We start from the raw sequence: 20127 nt of genomic DNA, 5'->3' as shown, positions 1-20127 counted from the left end.
GTTGCTGGTAAATATTTGCTTCAGGTTGGGGGGCTGTCTGTAAGCAAGGACTGGCCTGTCTCCCAAGATCTGTGAGAGTGAGGGATAGGTTGTAGATCCTTGATGATGCACTGGAGAGGTTTCAGTTGGGGGCTGAAGGTGATGGCTAGTGGGGTTCTGTTACTTTCTTTGTTGGGCTTGTCCTGTAGTAGGTGACTTCTGGGTACTCTTCTGGCTCTGTCAATCTGTTTCTTCACTTCAGCAGGTGGGTATTGTAGTTGTAAGAACACTTGATAGAGATCTTGTAGGTGTTTGTCTCTGTCTGAGCGGTTGGAGCAAATGCAGTTGTATCTTAGAGCTTGGCTGTAGACAATGGATTGTATGGTGTGCTCTGGTGAAAGCTGGAGGCATGTAGGTAAGTATAATGGTCAGTAGGTTTACGGTATAGGGTGGTGTTTATGTGACCATCGCTTATTAGCACTGTAGTGTCCAGGAAGTGGATTTCTTGTGTGGACTCGTCCAGGCTGAGATTGATGGTGGGATGGAAATTGTTGAAATCATGGTGGAATTCCTCAAGGGCTTCTCTTCCATGGGTCCAGATGATGAAGATGTCATCAGTGTAGCGCAAGTAGAGCAGGGGCATTAGGGGATGAGAGCTGAGGAAGCGTTGTTCTAAGTCAGCCATAAAAATGTTGGCATACTGTGGGGCCATGCGGGTACCCATAGCACTGCCACTGACTTGAAGGTATACATTGTCCCCAAATCTGAAATAGTTATGGGTGAGGACAAAGTCACAAAGTTCAGCCACCAGGTTTGCCGTGACATTATCGGGGATACTGTTCCTGATGGCTTGTAGTCCATCTTTGTGTGGAAAGCTGGTGTAGAGGGCTTTTTTGGCCTGCTGCTTCTCTGTCTGGGAGGTTTTTGTCAGCCCTGGCACACAAAAAGGGCATCATTGCGAGCGCTCAAGAAGGTGAGATTAATTTTTGCCTGCCTTGCTCAGCTTCACTTGCTTCCTCACCCCATTCCTGCCTTAGATCCTGGGTCGCCTGGTGGCTGAAGATGGTCCATTGTCTCAAGTAGTGCCAGAGCCTGACACAGTGCCCTGGGCCGCCTTTGCTCTGCACATGCCGGCCATGCACATTTGCAAATACTTTAAAGCTCCTGTCAGTAGGTTCTGGGGACAGTTGCTCACCTTCAGAGGAAGCTCCCTAAAATTGGCCTGTCTCACCCAGTGGTACATTGACCTCTGTTCAGACTGAGCCAAAGGGGGGGCCTCGCTGCTGTGGCCGCCGCTGCTGTGAGGGTGGCCACTGTTGCGGATGAAGCCATCCTGCAAGCACCTTCCGCCTAGCCACCCACTGAAAATCGTGTAGGGTGTAAGGTGGGGGTAGAAGAACACTAGAGGGGGGGGGCCTCCCCCTTCTGCCACCATTGGCCATCCCATACCCGGTGCTGCACCCAGTGGGGTAAAAAGAAAATACGGCCATATCGGAAGAGTCTGTTGTGTTCTTTGCGGTTGCCCCACCATTCCCCTCAGGCCTGACCTGCCCTCCAGCTCAGCCACCCTCTGAAAATTGAAACACAAAACAGTAGAGCTGTACAAGGCTTCAAAGCCCACCAGGCCCAACCCCCCTTCTAACACGGCAGAAAAGCCGCACTTCTCCTGACTAGGTAGGGACAGCCTATTGCCCCACAAAAAGTGGAAGGTCATCGTGTTTGGTCTCAGCAGGACTCATGCAGCAGGGGGAAATACATAGAATCATAGAATCATAGAATCTCAGGGTTGGAAGGGACCTCAGGAGGTATCTAGTCCAACCCCCTGCTCAAAGCAGGACCAAACCCAACTAAATCATCCCAGCCAGGGCTTTGTCAAGCCTGACCGTAAAAACCTCTAAGGAAGGAGATTCCACCACCTCCCTAGGTAACCCATTCCAGTTCTTCACCACCCTACTAGTGAAAAAGTTTTTCCTAATATCCAGCCTAAACCTCCCCCATGGCTGAGGAAATTCCCCACAGATGGGTCTTGAGCATCACAACCTTGTAGGTAATGACAAGGTCCACTTACGCCACCGGCTGAGCCATTCCTCACAGGCCAGCAACCATTTCTCCCAGTTCGCGTTCCCCACCTCGTCCCCAACCGAACGCTAGAAGGCCCAGCCATCAACCTGCCCACTCTTGGAGCCCTCCTCTTCCGCCCTGACTGATGGGGGGAGTATTGAGCCTCCCTCCCTTAGGCCCTTCAGCATCCGTGGGGAACACCAACACCGCCCAAGTGACTTTGGGCCAGTAGGTCAACCAATAGGGCTGCCTCCTAGGCCACGCTGCAGCCCAGCTTCAGGACTCAGAGAAAATGGAGCTCGCATCCCTACCTACAGGCCTCCAGGCACGGCCAGGCTTCTGGATCAAACGTCCCCTCTTGTGCTCAAGTCACAACAGCTAGCGGGCGAAAGACAGGCTTTCATGGCCTTTGAGAAAGCAAGATAGAGCCTTGGAAGACCCAGCAGGGTTTGTGGCACAGGAATTGTCCTCAGATCCCACCAAGACTTCAGCTCAGATTGCAGGATTCAAAGTCCCGAGTGCTGCCCTTAGACCCTGGGACCAATAGGGAACCCCCAGACCTCTGCTGAGCTCTGGTGTGGATGACCCTGTGGGGGCAGCCCTACCTTTGCTCACCAAGTTGTCATGCAGCAGTTTGCTGCAGCTCCCAGAGGCCTTTCTTACTCCAGACTGAGAGGCCAGTGGGCATGTGAGGAAGTTGCCCCTTCAGTCCCAGGCAGTACATGGCCCTTCCTAGTGAAAAGCCAAGTCCTGGGGAAAAAGGTCAAATAACACCCTGGAGAGATGCCTTCTTCCATTTTGAGGGGAATGGTTCCTGCTTTACCTGACCAGGGACTTGAACCCTAGAACCTCAGATTAAAAGTCTGATGCTCGACCAACTGAGCTAGCCAGGCTCACATGTAAGCAAAGCAAATTTCATGCAGAAGAGAAACTAGTCATGAAAATGGGGGCAGGAAACAATACAGAAAACCTGCTACTCTCGCTCTCTCAGCAGTCCTAGCCCCAGCCTGCTCCTCCATCCGGCGCCCTGAGGCCTTATTCTTTTTTTAGTTAACTATCAAATCCAGGAGAAAACACAGTTATACGAAGCAAAATGAAATCACAAACAGAAATGTCATTGGAAATACAAAACTAAAAAAGGAAAATGCAATTCCCATCGCTTTATCGTGTCTGGGCCATTCCTGTATCGAGAGCACCCGCCAAGGTCCCTGTGTGCTTACGAGAAACCTGGAGGAACTCATACCACAGCCTGAACATGAAACTCAACTGCTCCCAGGTGCTGCAGTAAAACCCTTTCCCTGCTGTGACCTTGCACTCCATAGGGTTTTATGAAAATATGCTAATTAGTGTGAATATAATAGTAGTACTTCTGGCATCTGAAGAAGTGAGCTGTTACCCACGAAAGCTCATGCTGAAATAAATTTGTTAGTCTCTAAGGTGTCACAAGTTCTCCTGTTCTTTTTGCGGATACAGACTAACACGGCTGCTACTCTGAAACCTGTGAATATAATGTAACTGGAACATGCTTCATGCAAAAGGTCTCTTGTACAGTATCATTACAAAGCTTATTATCTATTGTGTGTGTTCATCCTATTTGTATGACTCGATCATTCTTGTATCTGAAACTAGAAATATGAACTATAACTCTGAGGTCCTGTTGTAATGATGCAAAGTGTGGGCCATTAGTAGTGGTTTGGACTCTTGATGGCTCCCATTAACCAGGACAGTTGACTGGAGATGGCTCTGTCCTGCACCATCCGTGAGTCAGGCCAGGAAGAATGAAGGCTTGGGGGTCTCACAGGACTATGTCACCTGGTACAGGAATCCATCTTAAACCTGGGGCTCTTCCCCAGGAGAGAGACAAAAGATTCCTGCCTTGTACCAAAGCTATATAAGGGGGTGGAACAGAAGAAAGGTGGCTGCTGTCATGAGAAATCCCCTAGCTACCACGTGAGCTGGAACAAGGACTGTACTAGGTGAAAAGATTGGGCCCAGACAAGAAATAAGTCTAGTCTGCAAAAGAAGCTTATTGGAAGATCTCTGAGGGTGAGTTTTGATCTGTATTGAGTTTTGTACTGTATTAGGCTTAGACTTGCATGTTTTTGGTTTATTTTGCTCTATGGAGAATACAAACTGCACAGAGAAGGAAAAGTTAATTCCTTGGAAAAGTCTCTGTGTGTTAGATGGGTGGGAGGGTGTCTAAAAACCACTTTCCTCTACTTTCTTTTCTCTGAATTCCTTCAGAAAATCCAAAGCAGGAAACAGAACCATTTCCTTCTCTGAGGCTTGAGCTCCGAGACCTTCAAATTATGAGACTGACATGCTGTCAACTGTGCTAAGAAGGCCCAGTGAAATGTTTAGGCTCAGTACATATAGGACCCTCCTACAGCAGTGACTGGGGCAGGGAAGGAGCCAGGGGTGTGCTGGAAAAATCAGGGAGATCTGGTGCCCACAGACCTGTCCTGGCGGCTTTCACAGGAGCAAATAAATCAATTCTCCCTGCCAGTGAATAATGTACTGGAGCTAATGGCAGCACAGGGGGGATGTTTCCAAGCTGTGCACCCACTGCCACATGTTAGAACTCAATCTCCTTTCCCTAGCAGGGCACTTTCCCTGTGCATTGGGCAAAGCAAGTTGGGGAAGCTACATGGGTAACAAAAACCAGTGCTTCAGGCCAGGCTTGAACTCGTAACCCCCACAGTAGACCCTTTTAGACCAACCAGTTGCACCACTGCAGGTGTTTTTCAGAGGACGCTTGGGAGCAGGCAGTTATCAGTCTCTGGGGTTCACACCTTTGCCTGGTAATTGAAAGGCTGATGCATCAAACCTAACTCAAGATGCGGCTTTTCAGTGATGAGACTCCAGGACATTTTAACAGGAAGAAAATCTCCTCGATTCTGGTTTAGTCCCATTTGACTCCTGCCCATCTTCTCCCCCCACCTCCCCGCCCCGCCCCACCCCGTCTCTTTCCTTCCCCACTGGGGCCGTGCAGAGAGGAGCCCCAGTCAGTCTCTGTCACAGAGAGTCTGTATCCCATAAAGGGAGGGAGGGGTCGCTCTAAAACACTGATAATGGGGAGCGGAGGGGTGTGTGGTTAGGGGGAGAAAGGATGGAGAACTAACAGTGGGACCCAGAGAGATTCCCCCAGATTGGGGAGATCCCCTGCTGCCCCCATCACCCAGCTGTGGGAAGAACAACTTGGGATTGCATGGGGAAGCCACCTTTAAAAACACAAGTGTAACATGCTAGTTACATTTTAATAAGACCAAAGCCTCCTCAAACCCAGGGTCACAATCACTGGAATGATTTTGCCTTGATATTTTAAACCAGCCGCAGACACAAAGCGAGTCAAATTACAGTTTCCGTTTGGAGTCAGTGCACACACAAGAATCCGGAGGCTTTTAATTCCTTAGGTTCTGCCGCCATTTCATTTCTGTCCTGTTCCAAGATTTATCGTTGTGCAAAGCAACGTTAGGCCCTTGGGAGTGTCCCCCTGGTCCTGCCTGCTGCCCCGGTCAAGTTAAAAGAGCCCGAGGACCCCTGCCACCTCCACCACCAGCACAAGGGGGCTAAGGCGGTTTCCTGCCCACCCTCGCTCCATGTGGCACGTCACTCCCAGGAGCGGCTGGCACGTCCCTGCAGCCCCTGGGGTGGGGGATGGGGTCTCCACGTGCTGCCCCCGCCCTGAGAGCCAACTCTGTCAACTGTGGCAATAGGAGCTGCAGGGGTGGAGTCTGCGGGCAGCCGTGCTCAAAGACGCCCCCTGCCTTCCCACTTAGGGGCTGCTGCCAGAGGGGGGTGCGGGTTGCTTTCGGGAGATGCCCGAGGTAAAGGTTGCACCCCCCCTCCTGCACCCCCAACCCAGACCCCACACCTGCACCCAAACTGTCTCCAAGACCCTGCCCCCCACACACCCTGCTGCAGCACAACCCCCTGACTGAGCTCAGACCCTGCACCCAAACTCTCTCCCAGAGCCTAACACAGCTGTGGGGTGGGGCAGGACTTGGTCCCATTCTGGGCACCACCAAAAATTATACAAACCTGCCTCCCGTGTCCAGCCCAACCTTCTGCTGATGCACCTCAGCCCACACCCGTGCAGGGTTTGAAGCTTCCATTGCTTAAACTCCAGGACACCGAGGGATTTCAGCTCCCCTTTGCCCAGAGGGAACCTTCACCTCACTCCAGCCAGGTTCTTGTCCAAGGAATCACTGTAGGGGGGCTGGGTCCCACTGGGTCTTTTCTCTCTCTGTGACAGGCCAGGGTGCAATAACTGGGGCATCTGAGCACCCAGGACCTTCTGTGGGGCTGCCATTCCCCTTCCCCTTCTGTGGTCTCATCTGTCATTGACTCCAGCCTTTTTTCTATCCATCGTCAGCACCATCCCAAGCAAGCTGCACTCGCCTCAAAAAGACAAAGCGTCCTGTGGCACCTTACAGACTAACAGACGTATTGGAGCATGAGCTTTGGTGGGTGAATCCCCACTTCGTCAGATGAATGTAGTGGAAATTTGCAGGGGCAGGTATAAATATGCAGGCAAGAATCAGTCTAGAGATAAGGAGGTTAGTTCAATCAGGGAGGATGAGGCCCTCTTCTAGCAGCTGAGGTGTGAACACCAAGGGAGGAGAAACTGCTTTTGTAGTTGGCTAGCCAGGCACAGAATTCCCACTCCATTCATCTGATGAAGTGGGGATTCACCCATGAAAGTTTATGCTCCTGTACGTCTGTTAGTCTATAAGGTGCCACAGGACTCTTTGTCGCTTTTTACAGATCCAGACTAACACAGCTGCCCCTGTGATACTCAAAAAGACAGTGTCCCCTGGTGGGTGTAAATCACTGACCTCTCTCCTCTCTGAGCACTGACTGTCCCTCTGTTTCCTTGCCTCTCAGTCTGTGCAGATGGGACCTTTCCCTCCAGTGCTGGAGGATTCGCCCTTCTCATCTACCATTGTCCCAAGCAGCACAGCGGGTGGGAATCTTACATGTACTGAGGTGACTTATGAGCAGAAACCCCCCAAGACCTTCCATGCAATTGGCACTTGCCCCTCACTGAGCAGGATTAAAACTCCTGCAGGTAGATTGCAGGGCCACATCCCCTCTGGGCATGAGCAAAGGAGCAGGGTGAAAAAAAGAACCTGGAGATTGAACCCAGGATCTCATACATGCAAAGCATGTGCTCTACCACTGAGCTACATCCCCAGCTGGGCTGTAGACTACACTCAGAGCCCTCCTATTTCCAGAGCACCCAGTGGCCTAAGAGCAGCCTGGGGGACCATTCCCTGCTCTGAGGGCCAAACCTGCTGTCCTGGAGGTTGCTGGTTCTTAGGGTCAGTGGGAACTGATAGAACTCCACTCATCTGGGATTTAACAAATTGTCTTCCATGGAGCAGGGCCACTTCCAGTGTTTTTGCCACCCCAAGTGTGAAAAAAATAAAAAAGCTGCAGTTAACTGCAGCTCTACCTCTGCTGCTTTTGGCCTCAAGTCCTTCCCTCTGAGAGGGACGAATTGCTGCTGAAGCCTCCCCTTTCCATGGGCCACCCCAGGTACCTGCTTGCTGCGCTGGTGCCTGGAGCTGGCCCTGCCATGGAGACACTGGGAAGATGGGGAATCAGGAAAATACCAGGAATTTGTTTATGTTGTAAGTGAAGAATAACTGAAGCAGTTTTGATTTAAAGTCACTTTTCCCTGACTGGGAATTGAACCCAGGCCGTGGCAGTGAAAGGGCCAAATCCTAATCACTAGACACCAGGAAGCTGATGATACTGTTTTTCTTCTCACTTATGTTACACTTTCTTAGGCTAGTTTCTATCCAATTTCTGAAGCTGCTCCATTGTCCACTCCCTGAGGGGCTAGGAGCAGAGTCCAGGAACCCCTGTACTCAGGGTCACAACCTCAGCCCAACCCAAGCCACTGAAACAAACTCAAATCATGCTTCCTCCAGCAGGATCACAGAGCAACACAAAGAAAACCCATCAGGAACAATCCTCCTCTGCTTTCATTTACCCCATCGCAACCCTCTCAGCAGCCGACTCTTGTGGGAAGGACACTGAGCTGATAGCAGCTCTGGCACAGAGACCAAGGGAGGAGTGTTGCACCCCCTGGGTGTGAGCTGATCACATTCTGACTCTGGAGGAGGAGGGAAAGGCCATGGCCACATGATGGGGCCAGTATGTACCACAACATGGTTCTTTTATGGGGGGTGACTCTGAACACTGACTGATCTCCACTCCCTTGGATTTGAAGAGATGTTTAGTTGTGCACTTGGGAACCTATAAGGCTGAAGCAATGTTATGGATGGTGACACTACGATTAAAGGGTTATTTAATGTTGTAGAAATTGTTAAAAACACTGAGCTTAAACTGGAACTGCCTGTTATTAAAGGCTGGTTTCCCCACGTCAGTTCCATAAGCTCTGCTAGAAACACCCTGGGTTCTCTCCTGCCTCAGTGGGAACTGCAGGGAATCGTCCCCTGCTGCCCTTGGCTCCAGGCTGGTTTTTCTGGGGAGGGGACGTGGAATTGATTTGTTTGCTGCTGAGAAGGGAGCCGGGCCAGTTCTCAGGGAACGAGAACTCCCAGCATCTTCCCAGCCCAGCCCAGGCTGCTGCCCTGTCCCAGCCTCTGTTCCCCTGGGGGCCCTGCATGTTTGACTCTAGAGCAGGCCGGGAGCAGCAGCTGAGGCAGAGGACAGCCTGGGCCGGGCAGATAAGAAGGAGTTTAGCCAGCAAAAAAGGTAAAATGGCAGGGGAGTATTACCTTGGACTCAACGGCATTTCTCCATTGGTCTCTGCTTTGGGGCAGGGACAATAACACATCCTGCTGCATTCGTTATTTCAAAGGGCAGTTTAGGATTTTCATTCTCACACATGGTGCACAAAGCAGGACTCAACCTTTGGCATCAACTAAACAAGCTGCTCACAGATTCTGGCAGCCACAATGAGCATTTGGGTGAGAGCTCAGACCTGCCACTGTCCCAGAGGGAGACAGGGGTCATCTGTGTGGGGACTGGACCACTGACCTACCCGCTCCTAACTCCCAAACTTTCAGTAACTCTATTATCAGTGCCTGTGAGTGTTATTTAACCCATAAGAAAAACCACACTGGGCTAGACCAAAGGCCCATCTAGCTCTGAACCTCATTTTCTGACAGCAGCCAATACCAGGTGCCCCAAAAGCCAATCCTCAAGGCATCACTGGAAGTTGAACCCAGGATCTCGTGTTTACAAAACAGGTGCTTTAGCCAGATAAGCCATGACGCCTACCTGTAGCATAAACACAGTGTCTGCCCACACCTGACTCCCTGCCATCGCCACTGGGGCCTGACAAGCTTTGCTTGTGTTTGGATTCTGCAAAGCAGAGGAGCAGGTGAGGTTTTCCTTGCAAGCTGTGTGTGTGTGAATCTTTGGCCAGGTCTGCACTACAAAGTTGTTTCAGCAGAATTATATTGCTCAGGTGTGTGAAAAACACACAACGCTACCTCGGTCGGCAGCTTGTGGCCGGTGTACACACCGTGCAATGCCACGTCTGGCGACAAAAGTGCCCTGTTTTGCTGACAAAATAAAACGACTTCGATGAGAGGTCTAGAGCTTTTTGCAGCAAACTTTAAGTGACAGAGTAGACGCTGCTTTCATTATATCACCATAACTGGCCTCCTCCAGTATCCCACAATGCCCGCCGTGAACTCGCCTGCCCTGCATTCCTGCTACAGAGCCATGGGCTCCTCCCCTTTCATCGCTCTGGGAAGTTCTGACAGCTGAGCCTGCTGCTCTGCTCCGGCAGCCAGGAGCAAATCACTGCCGTGGATGCTGCTCTCTCCCGCCCTGCGAACACAGAGCAGGCGGCGGGAACTTCCTTACATGGGGGGAGGCACCGGCATCCGAACTGTGACACGCCCAGGACATCCCTTCCCTCGAGGAGGCTCTTACCTTCTAAACAGGGACGTCTGTTTTCTAGTAAAATCAGGAAAAGGGAAGGAGAAAACTCTAAAGAGGTTCCTCCTGGCGCTCACGTCCGTGAACCTGAATACTCTCTCAGTCCTCAAAGAGAGACCTGGAGAAGGAGACTTGCTGAAGCAAAGCCACAGGGGTCTCTGAGGTGTCCCTGGCCCCTCGCCCCTGTCCTGCCTGGCTGATGTCAGCATCTCCCTGTGAGGTCACCACCTCCCCACCACCTTTGACCAATAGTCTGAGGTCCTGCAAAAGGCCTTTGTGATGTCACTGCCACACCCCTCCCTTGCTGGGCTAATGTCCTGCCCCTGGCCAGGCACTGTGGAGGTTTGAGCTACTCCCTGTGGATCACCCCACTCCAGGAGCGTTCGTTCTAGGAAGCAAGCCGGCTAGACAGGGAAGCATCAGATGCTGCTCCCAATGCTACACTCAGTTTTTCAGAAATTAGTCGACTTTATGGCCAGAAGAGACCACTAGAGCACCTTATTTGACCCCCTGCATATCACAGGCCTCCTGTATGACACAAGAGCTACTTTTGGGAAAACACATTCCAGAAAGGCATCTAGTCTTCATTAAATGATATCAAGAGATGGAGAATCCACCACTTTCCCTAGAAGACATTTTTCTCCTGCTCTCAGAACATTTGGTGGCTCTTTGCTATTGAACGAGCTCAACCTGTTTCGCTTATCAAAAGAAGATTGAAAGGTGATTTCACTGAAGTGTTGAAGGGCCTTAATGGAGAGAAAATATTGGGTTTGAAAGGGCTCTTGAATCTAGCAGAGAAAGGCATAACAAGACCCAATGGCTGGAAGGTGAAAAGAGACAAATTCATATTACAACTAAGGCACAAATATTCAACAGCGAGGATGATTCACGACAGGAACAAGCTCCCAAGGAAAGTGGTGGATTCTAATTCTAATTCCTTATGAATATTCTGTGTGTTTGTGTCTGCAGGGGAGGAACATGCTATATGCCCAGAGGACTTTATTCCTCCAGCCTGCAAGGACAGAGGGGATGTCAAGGAGTTGCTCCTTCAATCCCCCCCAAAGAAAGGCCCTTCTTAGGAAAGGCAAAATCCTGGAGAGAAAGAGTAACACTGAACAAGACTCCAAAAAGACAAATTTTTATAATCACAGTGAGAAGTTTTTCACCTGAGCAGGGACTTGAACCCTGGACCCTCTGATTAAAAGTCTGATGCTCTGCCAACTGAGCTAGCCAGGCTCACATATGAAAAGCTCAAGTTGGTGCAGAGGTGAAGCTAGTCAAGAAAAAGAGAGGCAGCCACAATAGGGGAAACCTGCTGCTCTCTCTCTCTTCCCAGCCCTGGCCTGGCTGGGTATTAGTGCTGGTTAAAAAGACGGGAAAATATCGGCATCTACCAGCCATTCATAGCTGTACAAGACTCAGGCACAATACAGAGGTGCCCATCTGTAAGTGCCAAATGGTTGGATTGGCTAATGCAGCCTGTAGACGTCCAGGGCACTCTGGGATATACAGCCAAGTGTCCATCACCATCATTATTTCAAAGGGATAATGATAATGGTAGCAAGGTTCACAACTGACTCAGCAGTTGCATACAAAGGTGCATGTTTGGCAGTTACGTTGGCTCAGGTTGGCCACCCCAGTCTAGATATAGAAGTTACAACATTTAAACTTGAACGAGGGGCCAATTTCCCCATCATTTCCCACCTTTACATCCAAACACGATGAAGGTAGCAGATAGAGCCAGAGCAGGTTGTCTATGGGACCAAGTATATGCAGAGTATCCTCGACAGAGGTTTGTTCAACCTGTTCTTAAAAACCTCTGAGGACAGAGACACCACAGACGCCTTTGGGAGCCTATTCCAGAGCTTAACTATACTCAGAGTCTGACATTGGTGAAGTAGGAGGCTGAGAAAAACAACACTGGCTATCAGAGACCAACAGCCCTCCCTGGTGCGTTAAGCAGTAGGTTCTGCTGTTTTAACAGCCATGGCCTGGGTTCAATTCCCCCTAAAAACCAGAAGTTTTTCAATGAAAATCTCCATTCATTTTGCATTTGAAATGGAAAGGAAAAGAGGGCTTCTTGTCCTTATCAACAAGGCAAAGAATGGCTTTTTTTCAGTAAATATTTTTAAAAGGCGCTGACTCGACCTGAAGATCTCATTTCATTTGTATTTACAATGGAATGATTCTCTCTAGGATAGACAGAAATTCTTCAGCTAGACTCGGATTCCACGGGAATACGAGAAGTGATTGTGTCTAACACCTGCCTTTTTTTGGACAACAGTGATGTCCAAGTTTTCCATGGACATTTCCCTTCCAGCACCTCAGGCCCCATCCAACAATACAAGAAACTGAAATGCACAGAAAGTTTCTCACCATAGGATTCACTGACCAGGCCGGGGGAAAAGTTTTGCCATTTGAAGATGTTTGAATTCCCTCCAACTTCTCTCCTACAAATGCTAAATAGTTGGTGGTGTAATGTTACAGGAGAGGTTGAAATTAGGCTATTTTGTCAGATAGAAGACAGTGATTGTGTCAGGAGTGGGATGTGAATGGAGCCTAGAGCAACAAATGACAGTGTTAGAGGCTTATTCCTTCACTCTCTCACTTCCCTGGTCCTTCTCGCATGACCAGAGAGCAGCAATACCCGAAGTCCAAAGGCGCAAACAATTCGATGTTTATTGGGGTGAACGTCCAGCAAGCAATGATTCCAGTTTCCTTCCTTAGTGTCCCCCTTCCCAGCTCTGACACCACAGAGCCTTGTCTGTGTCCCTGTTTCTGTTCCCATCCCCTGTTCCCATTTCCCCCTGTAGCAAAATATGATCCCAATTCCCCCATCCACAGTCCCTGGTCCCATTTCCCCCCCCCCCTTCCTGATTGACTGCAGACTATATAGTAAAACCTGAGTTTTGCTTAGCTATTCCTTAACCAATCATTTTACTGAAATTTAGCTAACCGATCCTAACATATTGTAACATGGCTATTAACCAATTATATTCCACCACCTTCGTTGGTTTACACCCAACAAAATTAATTATACAGCAGACAGAAACAATCACAGAACCAGACAGAGACCATGCAAATAAACATACAAAACAATACAGAAGGGAGGATTTCACAACTACATCTATACAGACATAAGGGTTTTCCAGCTGTGTCTATTGATAAGTGAGTTCTTGCCAGACAGGATGCTACCAAACTAAGTTTCCCTTTCTCTGGAGGTGATGGAATATCAGGGCAGGACTGTATTCCTAACAGCCCAATCGCACCTTATTTCAATGTGACTAGTTGGGAATGTGTGAATGTGACCATACACTTCCCAGCTTATGGCTGCCTTTGCTGCTTAGCCGAAGAACCAGGCCTCAGCCTGTCACAGTAAGAGAAGGCCATTACACAGACAGACCGTGATTTTTTATTCTTTCTTTTATACCTTTATAACTAGCTAAGTGATAAAAATACACCTAAATTCTTAAAGTACAGGCCTTTGCAGACTGGCCTGAATCTCTGTATCCTAACAGTCCTCGAGGTCAGGCAGCCTCTGGGTAAGGGGGTGGGGACTCAGATCCTTCCACTGGCCAATTCCACCAGGGTCGTGTATAAACCAGGGAAGTTTGCCACAATAGCCAGACCAGATGCCCCCTTTACACTTGTGCTCTGTCCTCATTGCTTCTTGTTGTGTATTTGGTTGTCATGGTTTTTGCTGCTATGGCAACTGAGTTAGAGTATTATGGTCTGTAAATAAAATGGAGGTTTTGGTTAGCTGTCTGCTCTCTGGCCTCAAGTGATTGCTTCCTACTCCAGCTGCCCCAAGGATATAACACTGGCGACGAGGGTGGGATCCTGGTGCTGCTCCAGTAACAGAAGGAAGTAGAAATCAAGGTAAAGACCAAACAAAGAAAAAAAGCTGCTTCTTTGCACTGACTGTGAAAGTGAAACTAAAAATCATGGCTACTCTGACCAGGCACCTGGAGCCTTTTGATGAGAATATAGAGCAGTGGCATGTGTATACTGAGCGTTTTGAGCTTTTTTTTATTGCAAATGACATTACAGAAGCGAAGAAGGTGCCAATATTCTTAAGTGTTGTAGGGGCTAAAACCTACTCTCTGCTACACAGCTTACTGCACCCTGTTAAGCCAGCAACTAAATCTTACAGTGACATTGTGGAAATCCTGGGGTCCCATTTTTCCCCAAAACCACTGGTAATTGCTGAAAGATATAGGTTCCACAAAAGAGACCAAAAGGAAGATGAAACAGTTGTACAATTTGTAGCCATTTTAAAAAAGCTAGCAGAACACTGTGAATTTAAAGAAATGTTAAATGATGCCCTGCGTGACAGGTTAGTGTGTGGCCTGTACAGTGAAGCTATACGGAAGCGCCTACTGACAGAGGCTCAGCTTACCTTACAGAAGGCTGTTGATATTGCTGTCTCCATGGAACTGGCTACAAGGGAGGCACAATACATCGGTGCACCCCCTAGGGTGCAAAAAGTGTCACAAGAACCGACCCACAAAACTGTGCAGAGTCAAGAATGTTACCGCTGTGGTAAGCTGGGTCACCAGGCATCAGAATGCTGGTGTAAGGACCTGGTGTGTCGACACTGTGGCAAAAAGGGACACATTGAGTGTGCCTGTAAACAAAAGAAAAAGAGGCCTGTGGTCTGGCCGACAAAAAGAGGAACCTTGCATACTCTAGAGCAGACCCAGGATGATCAAGGAGACACCTCATCACAAGAGGAAGTGCCACTGCATGTTTTGTCTTTGGCAGCGGGCTCACATGAATACTGGGTAACCCCCTTATTGGAGGGCAAACCTATACGCATGGAACTGGACACCGGTGCAGCTGTCTCGCTGGTCTCTGAGACTGTGTATAAAGAAAAGCTACAGCATCTTCCGCTTAAGGCAACAAAAACTGTTCTGAAGACGTATACGGGAGAAGCTGTGCCCATGGTGGGCACTATTGATGTTAAGGTGGAGCTCAATGGACAGGCCGCTAGATTGCCACTGTTTGTAGTGAGAGGTGACTACCCAGCCTTAATGGGTAGGTCTTGGCTTGGGAAGATTCAACTGAACTGGGCAGAAGTGCACCGGATGACTAAAGAAGAAACCAGTCTAACCCCTATACTAAGGAAACATGCTGCTGTTTTTGGAGATGATTTGGGAAGTATGAAGGGAATCACTGTGACATTGAACATTAAACCTGGCAGTCCACCAAAATATCTGAAAGCCCGAACTGTGCCATATGCCATCAGGCCAAAGGTTGAAGCAGACCTGGAGCGCCTGGTCACCAATGGAGTCCTAATACCAGTTACCCATAGCTCATGGGCCACTCCTATCGTTCCAATAGTGAAGAAAGATGGCTCTCTCCGGATTTGCGGGAATTTTAAAGTCACTGTCAACCCAGTGTTGTGTGCAGAGCAATACCTGCTTCCCCGCATCGATGACCTCTTCGCAGGCCTGGCTGGGGGACAAAAGTTCAGTAAAATTGATCTGAGTCAAGCATATTTACAGATGCACGTCGATGAAAAGTCCCAAGAGCTGTTGACTATTGTGACTCATAAGGGGCTTTATCGATACTGTCGCCTACCCTTCGGAATAACATCGGCTCCCGCCCTGTTCCAGAGAGCTATGGACCAGATCTTGTGTGGCTTGTCAGGAGTTCAGTGCTATCTGGATGACATCCTGGTCACTGGAAGAAATGAAGAGGATCACTTAAAGAATTTAGAGGCTACCCTACAAAGATTGGAAGAGTATGGCCTACGAGTTCGCAAAGACAAGTGTGAATTCTTCAAGCCCTCTGTTGACTATTTGGGACACATCATCGATTCTGCAGGTCTTCATAAGGCCCCTGCAAAAGTTAAAGCTATTGTGGAGGCTCCCCCACCACGAAATGTAAGCCAGCTGCGCTCGTTTCTAGGACTACTGAACTATTATGGAAAGTTCATCTCACAGTTAGCCACACTGCTAAAACCACTTCACGAGCTCCTTGGGCAGAACAAGGCCTGGAAGTGGACTGAAGCCTGTGATGTTGCATTTAACAAAGCTAAGGATGCATTGTTAAATTCTGAAGTTCTAACGCACTTTGATCCATCCTTACCCCTGCAATTGGCCTGCGATGCCTCCCCTTATGGAGTGGGAGCAGTCGTGTCACACATTATGCCTTCGGGAGAAGAGAGACCTATTGCTTTTGCTTCACGCACTCTAAGCAAAGCAGAAACTAACTACGCCCAAATCGAACGTGAGGCATTAGGAATTGTTTTTGGAATTCGGAAGTTTCATCAGTACCTCTTTGGGCGAAAGTTTACTCTTCTTACAGACCATCGACCTCTGACGTCAATTTTTGGACCCTACACAGGCATTCCCCCATTAGCTGCTAGTCGTATGCAACGTTGGGCATTGTTACTTTCAGCACACACATATGAAATCAAATATCGGAAATCCACTCTGAACGGCAATGCAGATGGCCTCTCGAGGTTGCCTTTGCCGGTCAAACATCAAGATAGTGCCCAAAAGGAAATCTTTTACTTTGAACAGGTAGAGAATACACCCATCACTGCTACTCAGATAAAGAAGGCAACTCGCGTTGACCCAGTATTGTCCCAAGTTATGGACCTGGTGATGCATGGAAAATCTCGACAAACCTCTCCGGTCTCATCCGACCTTGTTCCCTACATGTCCAAACGGATGGAGTTATCGGTCCAATCTGGTTGTTTGTTGTTGGGGAGACGTGTCATTATTCCACCACCGCTGAGATCACAGATGTTAGAACAGCTACATTCCGGTCACTGTGGAATAGTGCGCATGAAGGAAATTGCACGAAGCTATTTTTGGTGGCCTGGATTGGACAGCGCTATTGAAGAGAAGGCAAAAGCTTGTATGTCATGTCAGGGTGTGAGGAATGCACCCCAGTGGGCACCCCTACACCCATGGGACTGGCCTGAAAACCCGTGGCAACATATTCACGTTGACTTTGCTGGCCCCCTTGAAGGAAGCATGTTCTTGGTGGCAATAGATGCCCATTCTAAATGGCCAGAAGTCTCTATAATGCAGTCCACTTCTGCAGAGAGTACTATCCAAAAACTACGAGGACTCTTTAGTCGTTTTGGTCTGCCAGAACAACTTGTGAGCGACAACGGACCGCAGTTCGTTTCTCAGGAGTTTCAAAATTTTATGAAGGCAAATGGGATACACCACATCACGTCAGCACCATATCATCCGTCCACCAACGGATTAGCTGAAAGATTTGTGCAGACAATGAAAAACGCTTTGAAATCAGCAAGGGGACAACACTCCATTCAAAAGCATCTGGATATCTTCTTACTTTCCTACAGAAACACCCCTCATGCTACGACCCAGGCATCCCCAGCCTTTCTAATGTTGGGACGACAGCTGCGCACTTGCTTTGATCTGCTGAAACCTTCTGAACCCCGACAAACTGTGCAACATCAGCAGCAATATCAAGTCATCAGATGGGCACCCAGAGCAAAAGACCGAACCTTTAGCCCGGGACAGCCAGTTTTGGCTCGGAATTATACTTCCAGAGCTAAATGGGTCCCGGCCACAGTCATCACTCAAACAGGACCTGTTTCCTACACAGTCCGGACTGCAGAGAATGTTACCTGGCGGCAACATGTAGATCAGCTGTTGCCAGGTCATGCCAGTCCTCAGGACCCATCTGCAGTTGAGGGGTCTGACTTCACCTCTTCTGGTGAGGCACCGAATCACGAGTCACCTGTTCCTGACTGTTCTCCTCCATTACTGCCGGCGACTGAGATACCCCTTTGCCCAGCACGAGCTGATACCACCTCCTCACCCGTTCGTGCTGCGGACCCTGAGCCCCTAGTGCTTTCGGGTGCAATAACACCAGAAGTTCGCCGTAATCCACCTAGAGACAGAAGGCCTCCTCATCGGCTGGATCTCTAGCTAGGGTGAACCCACGGTTATGGGGCAAAATAATCCCCAGGGTTTAGCCGGGAATGGAGGCAGTCTACCCTCCTTCTCTAGTCTAGTGTTTTTTTTTTTTTGTTTTTTTTTATTTAGGGGATGTTCTTATTAGGGGGGGAGGAATATGTTGTGTATTTGGTTGTCATGGTTTTTGCTGCTATGGCAACTGAGTTAGAGTATTATGGTCTGTAAATAAAATGGAGGTTTTGGTTAGCTGTCTGCTCTCTGGCCTCAAGTGATTGCTTCCTACTCCGGCTGCCCCAAGGATATAACACTTCTCTCTCTCCCTTCCCCCCATCTCTGCTGCTCCCCCTCTGGGCTTTCTCAGCACCTGGCCCCACAGCACTTCCTGGCAGCCAGAGACTGCGCTATCTGCACCTGCGGATGTGGCCTGTCTCCTGTTTGCTAAGGAAAGGAACCTTTCCAGGAAATGGCCACAGCTTCTGGGAATCTGCATGTGGCTGTGAACAGAGTTTGGCTCCTGGCACACAAGGCAACTTAAAAGCTGAGCACCCAGACAGGGGCTTGAACCCTGGACCCTCAGATTAAGAGCCTGATGCTCTACCAACTGAGCTACCTGGGCTTATTAAGAAACAGCTTCACCATACACCACAAAAGTGAGCAGGCAGGCAAAAACGGCAAAAAAAGTCCCAGGAACCCCTCCTCTTTTTCTGCACAGCCACTGCCTGTCAGCAGGATTCCTCCTCCTCCTCCCTCCTGTGCCTCAGTGTGACTGAATCTCCGCACCTAGACAGCCAGTCCGTCTGCTGCACCCCAATCCCCCATGCCTGAGCCTCCCTGCCAAAGCCCTGCACCTGGCTCCATAGAATTAAGTCTCACGTCTCGCTGGGAACTCGACTTCTTGTGCCCAGAGAGTCTCAGCCCCACTCAGCAGATGACCTGAGAAGCACAGTGTCCGGCTTTTCCAAAGAAGAGCTTAGACCCCCTCATCATGTGGCCTAAAGGATAAGGCATCTCCCTGTGGATCGGATGATTCAGGAGTTGAGTCCCCTCGTGGTTGTGCTCACTTTGTGCTGCAAGTCCTGCTCCCTTCAGGGCTGGAACCTCTTCTTGGCCGCTCAGGCCAATGCTCTGGCTTCAGCTAGAGCCCCGGGAAGGAGTTGGGTGGTGGGCGTCACAAAGGCTGGGGCATGAGCCCCAGGTGCTTCCAGTCTCGCCTTTGCCCTTCCTGACTTGCCAAAGAAACTTGGCGGCTCCACTGCCAAAGTGAGCACCTGGAGTGGGAACGGTCAGAGGCCCCACCAGGGGGGCTGGCCCTGCTTTCCTACCGTCTTCTGATGTTGGCCACAGAGCATCAGCAGCTGCCCCGCATGCTGGCCTCAGGGTGGCCTTCAGTGGGTGTTTGGCATAGCAGGGAGCAGGCTGGCCAGGTGTCTCTGTGGCTGTCTGCTGGCCACACGTAGGCATGGTTCTCCCCTCCTCTAGCCCTGACCTCAGTTGCTCTGTGGCTTTTAAACCTTCCCTCGGAGCTGTCAGCACCAGCCGCCTCTGCTCTAGGTGCCCAGAGGAGGAGAAGTGCTGGGCTCCTGCCTGCCCAGCCCTGACCCTGCTTCCTTCAAGAGCCAGGTGGGCAAGAGGAAAAGCACACCAGCAAGTGCCAGACTTGTGAGCTCCAGGGCTTCACCACAAACCAAAGGTCCCACTAAGATTTGAACTCAGATTGCAAGATTCAGAGTCCTGAGTGCTGCCCGTTACACCATGGGACCAGCTTGTGTAGCCTTCTCCAGCCATTGGTGACTCTCACAGGGCCGGCTTGTGTAAGGGACTGTTGGCCGTTTACTAAAACTTAGTGGGGTTTTTGGTTGGCTCGTTCCCAGTCCCAATAGAAGGGGGAAGGGCCAATGGGAAATCAGGACCCTGAGACTGACAGGCCCCTGGGGCAATGGTCACCAACTGGTAGGGAACAAGTGAGAATAAACAAAAACCCAACCCACACAGCACACAGAGGCATATACACATAAGGGAAAGCCACATAAAAGATAGAAAGAACAAATCCACACCAAAAAATACAGCAAAAGCCCACAACAAGAAAGCACAAAAAACACATATCAAAAGAATACTAAGCAAAAAAACCAATCTGCATGCAAAAGTCATACACACACCCATGCACACAAAACTATGCCAGGCATCCACCAAAATCACACAGGACCCACATGCACATCAATACGACAGACAACAAAAACCACCGACATACAGAAAG

The 20127-nt window shown here is 49.6% G+C and overlaps 1 non-coding gene across 1 annotated transcript; it reads right to left on the bottom strand.

Moving 5' to 3' along the window:
- Nucleotides 1–18416: 18416 nt before the first annotated feature.
- Nucleotides 18417–18489, bottom strand: TRNAK-CUU. The gene has a single exon. It is a non-coding gene; the product is annotated as a tRNA-Lys (tRNA).
- Between the last annotated feature and the right edge of the window lie 1638 nt (nt 18490–20127).

Source organism: Mauremys mutica, chromosome 18 (assembly GCF_020497125.1).
Source record: "Mauremys mutica isolate MM-2020 ecotype Southern chromosome 18, ASM2049712v1, whole genome shotgun sequence".
Classification (NCBI taxonomy): domain Eukaryota; kingdom Metazoa; phylum Chordata; order Testudines; family Geoemydidae; genus Mauremys; species Mauremys mutica.
The sequence above is the reverse complement of the archived record's forward strand: the minus strand, read 5'-3'. Positions and strand labels throughout refer to the sequence as shown.